Source organism: Suncus etruscus, chromosome 10 (assembly GCF_024139225.1).
Source record: "Suncus etruscus isolate mSunEtr1 chromosome 10, mSunEtr1.pri.cur, whole genome shotgun sequence".
Classification (NCBI taxonomy): Eukaryota; Metazoa; Chordata; class Mammalia; order Eulipotyphla; family Soricidae; genus Suncus; species Suncus etruscus.
Window position 1 is genome coordinate 98,716,200 of NC_064857.1, and position 12,425 is coordinate 98,728,624.

Below are 12,425 nucleotides of genomic sequence, written 5' to 3' on the forward strand. Positions count from 1 at the left end.
GCTAGGAGCACCATCAGTTGTTACACTGACTAGTTTAACCCAGTCCAGCTCCAAACCATTCACAGTTAGGCAAACCTTTTCAAATATATCCACTCCTGTGGTTGTACCTTTGATACTTTGCAGTGCAGCAAGCTCTTCTGTGACTTCAAAATACTCATTTGTCCCACGCATATAAATGAGAAGTTGGGCAGAATCACGAACATCATTGCTTTCGTCGTGTGCCAAGGAAAAATAGCAAATTTTCTTTGCAGAGTTTTGCAAATGGTGCAGCAAATTTTCTCCCATTTCTTCAATCCTTTGTGTCATTGTAACTCCTGAAAGGCTCACTGTACTAAATAAATTGGCCTTCTCTGGACACATCTCTTTGGCAACAGAAATAAGGCATTCTTTAACAAATTCTCCCTCCACAAATGGTTTGCCATTGCGCGCTATTAGCTTGGCAACTTGAAAACTTGCCCGCAGTGAGGAAGTATTTAACTGCTTCTGCTTCACAAAACTATTTTGCTGAGTCGTCAGTGTATGTTTCAGTTGTAATATTTTATCTTTTCTCACTTCTCCAACTAAACAATCATATTTATCTTTATATTGAGTTTGATAGTGGCATCGCAAATTGTATTCTTTGAACACAGCAACTATATTCTGGCATATCAGACACACAGCTTTTTCTTTGTACTGCATAAAAAAGTAATCGTAAGTCCACTGTTCTTTGAATATCCTACACTCGCCGTCAATTTTTCTTTTTCTTGACATCATTGTTTCCTAGGGATTCCAAACTGATATTAGTGAAATACAAATATGTGTGTATTTATACACACAGTGTATGAACCCCCATTAGTCCCTGATGTGAACACTTACCCCTTGCAGGCTTTTCTAAGCAGACCAGCTCAGTCCCTGATAGTTCAGTTATATCTCCCTATATAATGCCCAAAAAGATATGTTCGGAATCAGCATGTGAACACTGAAAAGGAATTGCAAAATGCATATAAAATTTTCAATGTAACCCCTTTAAAATGCTTCAGCATTGAACCCCTAATTTTCCACATGGGAAATTCAGCACCGAACCCCTAACCTCCCAACCACCACCCACCCCCTAACTTTGATTTCAGCACTGAATGCCTCCCCCAAAGGGGAATTTTCATATGAGTCACCCACAGCCCAATCGGGCAGAACCCCCCATCTAGCAAAAATTTATTTCTATGGCACTTTTGACTGACCTTTGGCAGTGGAGGGAGTGGAGGAAAACCTCACTGACAGGCAGGCACAGCACACAGACACCACGTTGCCTGGGGGTGGAGCAGGCACCTTTTTACATCATATAGTCACCCACAGGTGGTACTCCTCGCCACACAGCGTCCGGCGCCCTCCAGTGATATCATCAGCAACGTGCAAGCCAAGCGCCAGGCACAAGGGCGCATCAGTGTCCCTCTCAACACCGCTCTCATGCCCACCCTCCCAGCACACAACATGCCATGGGTGGAGGCGGTTGACATCATCCCTGAGAAATTGTGACACTGAGTGCATATGCTGGCAGGTATCTTGGCAACCAAACAGTGCTCACTGCTGGCCAGCCGGATCAGACTCCTCTGCAGGCCGAATGTGGCCCACGGGCCGTAGTTTGAAGACCCCTGGTCTAAAGAGTCCTGAAAGCAAGACCCAGAGATCTCTTCATGAACTCTGAGTCACTCACCAGATCTTGAAGCAGCATAAAGCTAGGACTGGTCTTGCCTTGTTTTTTTGAACTATGGAAGCATCAAAGGAAAAGCCTCCAGGGGGATGTCCCACAGCTGTCTGGTGCATACAAGGACACTTTGAACATTCACAAACAACATTTCTGTGCCTCCTCCCTTGGTCATCTTGGTTTCTCTACAAAGAGAGGACCTATCAGAAAACTGTTTACTCAATTATTTTCATTCTGTGACACTTTGAACTTGTCTTCCCTGCTCTGCGTCTTTCTGGCTTCTCTCAGTCCTTTCAAATCCTTCACTTTTTATCTTTCCATATAAGACTCTGTTCATTTTAATAGAATTATGGCTTATGAAATACTTAAGTAAATACTAATAACAAATTCTGCTGGTTCAAGATAAAAGTAATGAAGAGAGTGAAGGGAAGATAGATTTTTTCTCAAAAGGTGTGAGCTGAGAAGGATGGTATACATTGTATGACTGAAATCCAACAATGAACCATTTTGTAACCATGATGCTTAATAAAACAGTTAATTCAACATTGTATCTATAAAAAAGTGAGATGTGTTAAGGAAAGGCATTTTGCTTCCAAAGAATAAGAAAACTGTGCTGAGAAGGTGCCTTGCTGGGTTTCCCTTTTTGGAAGTACTGAAGAGCAGCAAATTACAACCCACTGTTTTGCTCCTGCCCAAGTGATATTTGTTATTCACATGACAGGTGGACAGAGGGGTTGAGACTTTAACAATTTAGTGGAAAATAATCCTTCCAGCCACGAGATCTTTCTTTCATACCTTGGAGGTCACTAGACAAGATTGTCAAGCTTAGGGGCCAGAGAGATATCACAGTGGTAGAGAGTTTGCCTTGCACATGGCAGACCCAGGCTTGATCCCTGTCATTTCATATGACAGAGCAATTTCTGAGCCCAGAGCCAAGAGTAACCCCTGAGCACTGCCAGGTGTGGGCCAAAAGGCAAAAACCAAAACCAAAAATAAAAAAACAAAAAACAAAAAAAAAATCAAACAAAGATTGTCAAGCTTAAGGAATAAAAGTAAAGGATGCTGTGTTAAATTAGAATTTCAGGGACTGGAGCGATAGTATTGGGGTTAAATGCTTGGCTTTCAAGCAGTAGAGAAAGCTGGTGCTGCATATGATCTCCCCAAACCACACCAGGTGAGCACAGAGAGAGAGGATTAAGCTTCTTGGTACATTGGTGACTTACCTCTGGGCATGCTCCCCCAAAATAAAAGGAAAAAATAATTTTAGATAAAAACAATTTTTGTTGTGCTAATACATCCATACACTACAAATTTTTTTTCCGTTTATCTGAATTTCTCATTGAATTGAAATTGCTCGTATGCTGCAGAACAATCTTATCACTAGAGATGGTGGCTTATGATTCATCTGATGTCATTCTGGCCACATTTTCTTTTGATTAAAAGGATTTGACATATAAGTACATATTCAGAGGAATAGTTCACCTATATGTAGTCTATTAAGGGAAAGGAGTGAGGAACCTCTGAGTTCTCGAGAGGTCATATGCAAGCAGAGTTTCTACTTGGCCTACAAGAAAAGAAATGAACCATTTTCAGGGAGAAGGAAGGCCAGTTGCCACAGAATAAAAAAAAAAGGTGAATCCTAGAGATGCCTGCAGACAGAGACACTGTGTTGCTTACCTGAAGAGGATACTGTCTTCTCTCCTATCTCCTAGGCCTCTAAGAAAGTGGTGCCTAAGCTAGAGTCCAGAGCATTGGAATCCATGTTACTCAGATACAGGAATGCATCTGATTTCCTTGCTTCCTTCCTTTGTCATCTTGAGCTCCGCTTTTAGACATAAGTTCTCCTGCAGGCGAGTCTAACGTCTCTAGGTGGAAAACTGTAATAGGTTCTACAATAAGCTCAAAGAAACAGTTAAATTTGTGTGCGGATCATTTAATCACAGCTATCTGGAATACATAAACATGGACATATTATCCCCCCCCACCTCTCCTCTTTATTTTGAGGCCTCAAAATTTGATCCAAGTCTGGGAGTTAAAAAGTCCCATTTTGTGTAATCAGGTTCTGGTTGAACATGATTGCTGAATTATTTTAAATTGAAGACACATGTCTGGAGCTGAGTAGTATGTATTATTTCAGGATGGTGTCCATTAGGGCTTATCCACAGGGGCTATCTTCAACTTTTGCCACATTCAATGTGTTCTTTCTACATCAGCATTTGCAAAATGGTGAATCATATAAAAGGAAAAATCGGAGGGAATATGGTTCTCGTTATAGAGTGATTTTTTGGAAATTATCTTGAATACATTATTCAGACCTGTTTCCAGTCTCTCCCTAATCAGAGTCCTGGTGCTAGTTGAAAAATTTCTCAAGGGAAAAAGAAGAGAGAGAGAGAGGGAGAGAGAGAGAGAGAGAAAGAGAGAGAGAGAGAGAAAGAGAGAGAGATCTAAAGACAAGAAGGTATAAATAAGTTAAGCCCCTACCTAATGCTGCAAGACCCTTTTGCAAGCTACACAACATCTTTGAAAATGTTATAACTAAACCAACACTTATTTTACCTAACTCCTTGTCATTCCTAAACACTTTAAGTGTCTTAATTGCAAATCTAACCTATTGCTCTATCCTGGCTTTCCCCCCTTTGAATGCAATTGTCCTTGAACTGCAGCTCTTGTCAGACTTCACCTGGCAAGGCCAGGCAGCCACTGATTTTGTAAATTGCTGCATCTTGTCCAGGTCTCCTGGGCTGTTGGAAGGCCCCTGGCTCTCCTAAGATACTTAAAGGGGGGACATTTAAAGTCTGAGTCAGGCTCAAACTGAAAGACATCTCTCTTCTCCCTGCAAGGTCCTGGAACCACTGTGCTACTTCATGATATTTAGTGAGGTATAAGTCATATACCATAAAATTCACTCATGTGACATATACAAGTTAAGTGTTTAAAATGAATTGGTATTCACTACATTGTGCAACCATCATCATAATCTAATTTGGGATAGGAGTTCAGGGCCACACCCTACAGTGCTCAGGGCTTACTCCTAGTTTTGTGTTTAGGGGGAGTGCTTCTGATGGTGTTTTGAGGACCTTATGTGGTGCTGAGGATTGAATCTGAGTTGGCTGCATGCAAGACAAGTGCCTCAACTACTGCCTCAACTATAATGCCAAACAATTGTAAAAAAAATTGCATTTTATTTTTTTATATTTACGAAGGGGCATAGCTACTGATAAAGATGTTTCTCTCCCTGAAGGCTAAGATGATCCAGTGTTGGGGTACTGACATGCCAGTTTGGTGTTCTACCAAATGAGTCATAATCCCAACCCTCAAGTGGTCTTTTATTGCTTTATTATTTGCTTTGAGGCTCCGCCTAGGAGTTCAGCTCTGTGTCAGGGATCGGGGTTGTTCCTGGTGGTGCTCACAAGGCCTTGCAGTGATAGGAACTGAGCCTGCGGCTCCTCCAGGCAAAGCTGGTGATTAGTCCTCTAAGCCATGGAACTGGCCCCAAATGGACATTTTATTTATTTATTTTTAATTTTTATTTTGATCATATTGGCTTACATATCTTTCACAGTAGTATTTTAGGTACATAATAACATTGAATCAGGGGAATACCCATCACCAAATTTGTTCTCCCCCCATTCCCGTTCCCTTCCTGAAACCCATATCCCCCACCATCACCCCCCCCAGGCTGCTAGAGTAGGTGGACCCCTCTTTGTCTAGCTTATATTAGTGATCATATATCTGTTTGGTTCTGGTACCCTCCCTTGTTTCCCCCTCTATTTGAGAGGCAGAGCTAGATAATTCGAGTTATGTGGTTTTGTTTGAAGGAAATAAAAGCAATAGAATGGGATAGAAAACAATAAATAAAACATTTAAAAAAATAAAATAAAAATAAATTAAGCTGAGTCTTTCTGGAGGCTTTCAACCTCAGTTTGAGAGAGGACATGAAAAAGGTAGTTGAAACACAGAAAGAAATAACAAATTAATATCCAGTGAGCACTACAGCAATAAAGACAAGCCCCACGCAATAGTCTTGGTCCTGAAATCAAACCATACTGGAGTGCAAAAAGAAAGAGAAAGATAAGATAAAATAAAATAATAAAATTGGAGACATCAACTTCAATATCTACACCAAAATAAAGAAGTCAAAAAAATTAAATCAATCAATAAATATATATGTGGATAAAATGATTATTTTGTGCTTTTTTTCTCTCCCCCCCCCCCCTTGCATAGGCACAGTAACTACTGGGGATATTATAGAGGGAATTCCCTTGGCCTAGGAGATTCAGGGTTTCTCCACCCTTGAAGTATACTGTCATGGGATTAACTATAGACTCCTTGCATGCTCATTTACTATCCCCTCTGTGCTTTTGTGGTGTATGAAAGACTTCTGCTTTGTCATGTATGGTAAGCAAATGGACATTTTAAATGATTTCAATGTAAAGTTGATATTGTCCACCACAATGAGCCCGTATTTTTTTGGTTTGTTGTTTGTTTTGCCTTTTAATCTTTTTTGGAGAGGGTGGCACACCTGCGGGTGTTCAGGGGTTACTCTGGCTCTCTCTTGGGGGGTCACTCTTGGTTGTGCACAGGAGATTCAGGTAGTTCTGGGCATACAATCTGGTTCACCCCACATCTACTTTATTTTTAGGATGTTACCTCTGGGGCAGGAGAGATAGAGCAGTAGTGGGGCATTTGCCTTGCATGTAGCAGCTCCAGGACTAACCGAGGTTCAAACCCTGGCGTCCCATATGGTCCCCCAAGCCAGCAGCGATTCTGAGCACATAGCCAGGAGTAATCCCTGAGCGTCACTGGGTATGCCCCCACAAAAAAGGTGTTACCCATGATCCTGTTATAGGTGCCCATTAGAACATTCCAGAAGAAAGAACACGTGGGCTCCTCCGTTCTTCAAAAAATACTTGATCAGAGTGAGAAACTTAAATGATTCCCAAAGATGAAGGAGTAAAGAATTGTGGAAGCAGTCACTTGAAAGTTCTGAGAAGGCTTCGCTCCTGCACCATAGAAGCCAGCAGGGCCCAGCTCCAAAGCAGAGACCAAGCCCACTGGCCAAGCAGGGGCAGCCCACATTGCTTGATTTCAGAATCCTGCTGACTTAAATAACATGGAGTCTACTCAGAGAAAAGACAAGTTGGAAGTGGCAGGGAGGTGAACAGGTCATAACATGGGAAGAGAATTGCCAGCCTGTGTTTATTTTCTTGCCTCCCAAGACAGCAGCGACTGATAGGAGATGCTGACAATTCTGTCACGGAGGAGTTGTGCACCATGGGAAGCAGAGAGAGAGAGAGAGAGAGAGAGAGAGAGAGAGAGAGAGAGAGAGAGAGAGAGAGAGAGAGAGAGAGAGAGAGACAGAGAGAGAGAGACAGAGAGAGAGAGAGACAGAGAGAGAGAGACAGAGAGAGAGAGACAGAGAGAGAGACAGAGACAGAGACAGAGAGAGAGACAGAGAGAGAGAGACAGAGACAGAGACAGAGAGACAGAGACAGACAGAGAGACAGAGACAGACAGAGAGAGAGACAGAGAGAGAGAGAGAGAGAGAAACAAATTGTGCTTTTTCCCATTGGCTTCAGAACACTAGCTCTATGAAACTGGGATGGAAAATCCTTTTCCCTGAATCTTCAGAGAGCAGTTTGGTAAAGGCCTATGATGATGATCAAAGGTAAGAGTACAACTTTGATGTCCTGGTGTGTCACTAATATCTGAGTTAATGCTAAAATGATGTAAATATCTGAGTTAATGCTAAAATGATGTAAATTTATTGTCACTGTTGCCTAAGATTTTTCCTGCATCCACTCTACTGTCTCTCCAACAATGACTTTGATGTTTTAAAACTTTGTAGACCCACATTTCAAAGTAAAACCCAAATCCTCATTCTGTGAGCAATCAACTTACTGATGTCAAACAAGGAGATCTGGAACACCCGCTGGTGACTAATTAGTGATTGGAACAACAATATCTTAAAATGCCACACAGTCCCTGTGGCATCCCAACCGGATTTCGTAGAGAAAAAAACTGTTGTTGATTTTCAACATATTCTCTTGCAAGTCATTTAGCTTGTTTGTGTCAGAGTTGGGAAATGAACCAACATTTTAGGGCTTCCAAAGCTTTATTGTATCAATTAATCCAGACTGCCTAGGAGCAAAGAAAATAACCATTCAAGAGTCTGTGTAAAATAATCCATCATTAAAAAAATAAAAATAATAAACAGGCAAAAGTGGACTCATCAACCCTCCAAATTCCCCCCTCCCTTTTATGATTTAGGGTCTTAATGGACTGGTGATATCTGCTGGAGAAAGTGTTTATGGGTCAACAATAGCTAAAAAGTCTTTATTCTTCCAAGAAAAAAGAAAGTCCCCTAGTAAGAAGACTCTCTTTTGCTCCCTTTTCCTATGTGCTCTTTTGCCCTTGAAGCCTCTGTTATCTTTTGCCTAACCTCACAGACACACTGGCAGCTCCTGAAGCTCTAACAATGCTTTTGTTAGGTCTTCCAGGCACTTCTCTTCAGAGCAGCCAAATTCTTGGACTACTTCCTTGTGGTGAGAACCAGCCATGGTGTTCAAAAGAAGCTTACTCTTTTCAACTCCACACATAATATCCTTGGCATTTTATTGATCTCCAAAGCCCCTGACCAGCCCTGACCAGAGAAATCTGGGAACAGATGGTATGAAATTGAAATCACATCATTACTACCATCTCCTAAATAGTGGCCTGGTCTTTTGGCAATTCTCCACCAAGCTTTGTGGCACTCCTGCTGGTCTAATGGAGTTTTGCATCTTCAACTTGGATGCCAGAACATCAGGGCTGATAGTGAGGGGGGCATATTAAAGAGAAAATTGCATTAATGTCATGTGGTTCCTCCATGATGATAAGAACTTCATATGCCCTTGAAGAAGTTCACATGCCACCAGAGAAACGAGGACTCTCATTTCTCTTCCAAGTCCATCTGTTATGGAACAATCACCCCTTACTACTGAGAAACCATGCTGGGTTGAAAAGGGAGCCTGATCTTGCAGAGAACAATGACCACAAAGATTCTTAATTTTTTTTCTGAAAAGTAGCCCAGTTGACAAAGACCTCTGAAGGTAGAGCATGACACCAGTATGACATGGAGCAAGATAATGAGGTTCTCCTTAGAGCTGTAGTAGATATTGGATATCTCTTTGTCAAAGCAAACCTTTCATAAATCTGGTCTGGCTGAATGTTTGTACACCACCAACAGCGTTAAGGGAAGAGTAGAAGGTCAGGGAGATAGGAGAAATGATCTTTGGGGAGGGGTAGGGAGCCCAACCCAGCCAAATCTATATGACTGTCTCTTCTAATTACCAAGTTTCATAAATATCACCCACAATAAATGGAGCAGTCAGTGTGCTGTTTGGTACCAACTCACATATGCAAGGCAACTTTTCTACTGCTAAACCACATCTCCAGCTCTAGTTGGTACCTAGTCTAAAGTAGGCGGTGTTACTTAATTTTCATGGTGAAAAATGAGAGTCCCTCTTTTCTGAAATGTTTATAATAGTGTGAATCTTGTGTAAGTCCCAAACATAAAAGTTCCTTAACTTCTTCCGGCAAAGGATTTCTAAGAATACTAAAAACTGACGCATCCCATTACTCAAGGTCTTATTAAAAAGGCAAGAAAATTTATTAAAAGACACTGTTTTATATATGCCTCTTCATTCCCAAAAAGATGAAAGCAAGGAATTTAAGGCTCAACGATTTGTATTTAAATATTTCCACCTCAGTACTTATTACACAGACACTGGAGGAGAGTTTGAGCTTCATTGTTTTTATTTGTAAAAGGCATCATCCTTATCATCATCATAATCATTATTAAAGCAATTTTAAATTACTATGGTGCAAATGAAATATTACATGCTTTGAAATTGAAAAGCTCAATGGAAAGTTAGTTATTATTACCTATGGGGGGAATCATAAATTGGCCAAAACATCTGGAAAAGTTTGTCGTTTTTTTAGGAGTTGTTATTAATGTGGAATACAAAGAAAAATCCTGAAAATGCCATGACAAGAAGCATTAGTTTGGACAATTCCCTGTTTGTAGCTCCCTCATTCCAATTTTGCTTCCCAAATTTATTCACATCTTTAGCATACTTTTATCTGAACAGGGAACTACTGTGTCAACAAATGAAAAACAGTGAGAAAATCCCCTGCCATTTCATATCTTTTCCCTTTCCTTGGAGACCAGACACATTTTTTCAGGTAGATGCTCATTTTCCAAAGTTTCTTTGCAATTTTCCTCAATGTCTCACCTATAGGTTAAACTATGCCTTTATTTCAAATTATGAAGAAAGCTTTGAATAATGAAAATTTTAAATTAATAGCCAATAAGTGACTAGAATGATACCAACAAAAACAGGCGTTGACACTTTTGTCTCCAGAAGAGTTGACTAATAATGATTCATCACTTTCTCAATACATTGGCTAAAGGACTAGAATCCCAAGTTTCTAAACTAATGAAATCTTATGGACAGCATAATATCCCTTTAATGGTTTAGACACCTTGGACGAACTTAGATTGATCATGTTCTTTAAAGGATCCTGGTAGAATTACTAATGTTCTGTGAATCTGAAAAAGTAAGCACTTTTCTTTGGCTAATTAAGAGCAAAAATGCTCAAAAAATTGGTAAGAGAAGAAGTTAAAACGTTTGAAAGAAAAGGAGCTCTAGATTTTCAGAGAAGAGGTCTAAGATGACATGCTAATGGATGTCATGTCTTTTGAAATTATACATTGGTTAAATCTGTATAACATTATCATCTAAGATTGAGTTGGGCATTCAATGGACCAAAACATAAGAGGTCCTAAGAATCTTCATTTTCATCTCCATGTTAGAGAGTAGCAGGTAGTTTGGGCAATCTTGCTTACTATTTCAAATTTTCTACAAGGGGATTGGTCAAAAATGTTCTTAAAAAATGTCCTTAAAATTCTGATGAATATTCCTATTCTAGATTGAAAACAAATATCAATCTGTAACCCACAATTTCATGCTTTCTATATATTTCTTGGACTTTACATAACTTTCTAAAATACTTCTATAGGTCCCAAATTGACCATTTCTTTGTTACTTTTCACATGAATAGTGGATATATTCACAAGGAGTCTCTTGACTCTTGTTCATAAATGTATGTGTTATTATTTTTAGGATAAATATTATTGATAAGCATAACCATAAGTGGCATAATTATATCTCTTTGTTTTCAGAGCTTCTTATCCCTCATTAGATGGCCTATGACAGACATCCACTTCGATTAACTTTTCAAATATTACCAGGTTAATAAAAGATAAAACCATTTCCTAGAAAAGATTCCCCCTTCTTGTATATCTAGCAAGAATGTTTGTAATTTTAACTATCTGTTTAACTATCAATAATCACTGTGACAATCTCTTCCTTTCCCTTTTTTTTGGGGGGAGGGGGGTCCACATCCAGCGGCACTCAGGGTTATTCCTGGCTCTGCTCTCAAAAATCGCTCCTGGCAGGCATGGGGATGCCGGGATTTGAACCACTGTTAATCCTGGATAGGCTGCTTGCAAGGCAAATGTCCTACTGCTGTGTTATCTCTCCGGCCCTGACAATATCTTAAATAAGAAATAAATAAAATCAATTTAAGAGAATAATTTCAATTAGAAAAATCTTAGATAAAGAAAGCTAAAAGCTATATTAGCTCCATTTTTTTGTGAAAAATGGCTCAAGTAGCTTTTTCATAAGAAATAATTTTTTTACAAATAAATAGTTAATTTTATTTTTAAATATAGCATTTTATTATTAAAAATTAATTATGTAAAGTTTAACATGCTTGTTTTCCCCCATTTTATTAATTTGAACATGCCCACATTTTTTATAAAGTGCATGAAATTCACAAAAAGATCTTTCAAATTTCAAACCAAAGGTTTTCCTTGAATTAAATCAACCTTTAAAAATTAGCCATTAACCCATTCAGTAAATAGATTAATAAAATCATACTTTGTTCTATGTTTTTTTTGTTTTTTTGGGGGGCCACACCCGTTTGATGCTCAGGGGTTACTCCTGGCTAAGCATTCAGAAATCGCCCCTGGCTTGGGAGGACCATATGGGACCCCAGGGGATGGAACCGCGGTCCTTCCTTGGCTAGCGCTTGCAAGGCAGACACCTTACCTCTAGCGCCACCTCGCTAGCCCCATTTGTTCTATATTTTAACAACATATCATATTTCAATAATTTTTAAGAAGTTATTTTTCCCTTTTTTGGGGGGAAACATTTGGATCACACCTGGTGGTGCTCAGGGGTTACTCCTGGCTCTGCACTCAGAAATTACTTCTGGCTTGTGCTCGCTTTGGCAGCACATATACTAAAATTGTAACAATACAGAGAAGATTAGCATGGCCCCTGTGCAAGGATGACACGCAAATTTGTGAAGCGTTCCATATTAAAAAAAAAAGAAAGAAATCACTCCTGGCTCTTATGGGGATGCCAGGGATCAAACCCACATTCGTCCTGGATCAGCCACATGCAAGGCAAATGCCCTACCACTGTGCTATCCACCAGCCCCTAAAAAGAATTTCTTAATATTAAAAGTCAAATGCATTTTATTGTTTAAGTTAAACTAAAGAAGAATTTCAAGCAACTGAAAACTATCCAAAAGATATGTGTATTGTTTTCATTATATCTCTAAATTATGACTTTAAAAATACCAAGGAATTAAATAGTGCCACAATAACTCTTTTTTATTTTTTGTTTTAATTTTT

General features: G+C 39.6%; 1 non-coding gene across 1 annotated transcript; it reads left to right on the plus strand.

Annotated features, from left to right (window-relative positions):
* Positions 1-12,004: 12,004 nt before the first annotated feature.
* LOC126021513 (U6 spliceosomal RNA) lies at positions 12,005-12,111 on the plus strand. The gene has a single exon (XR_007500024.1). It is a non-coding gene; the product is annotated as a U6 spliceosomal RNA (small nuclear RNA).
* The last annotated feature ends 314 nt before the right edge of the window (positions 12,112-12,425 follow it).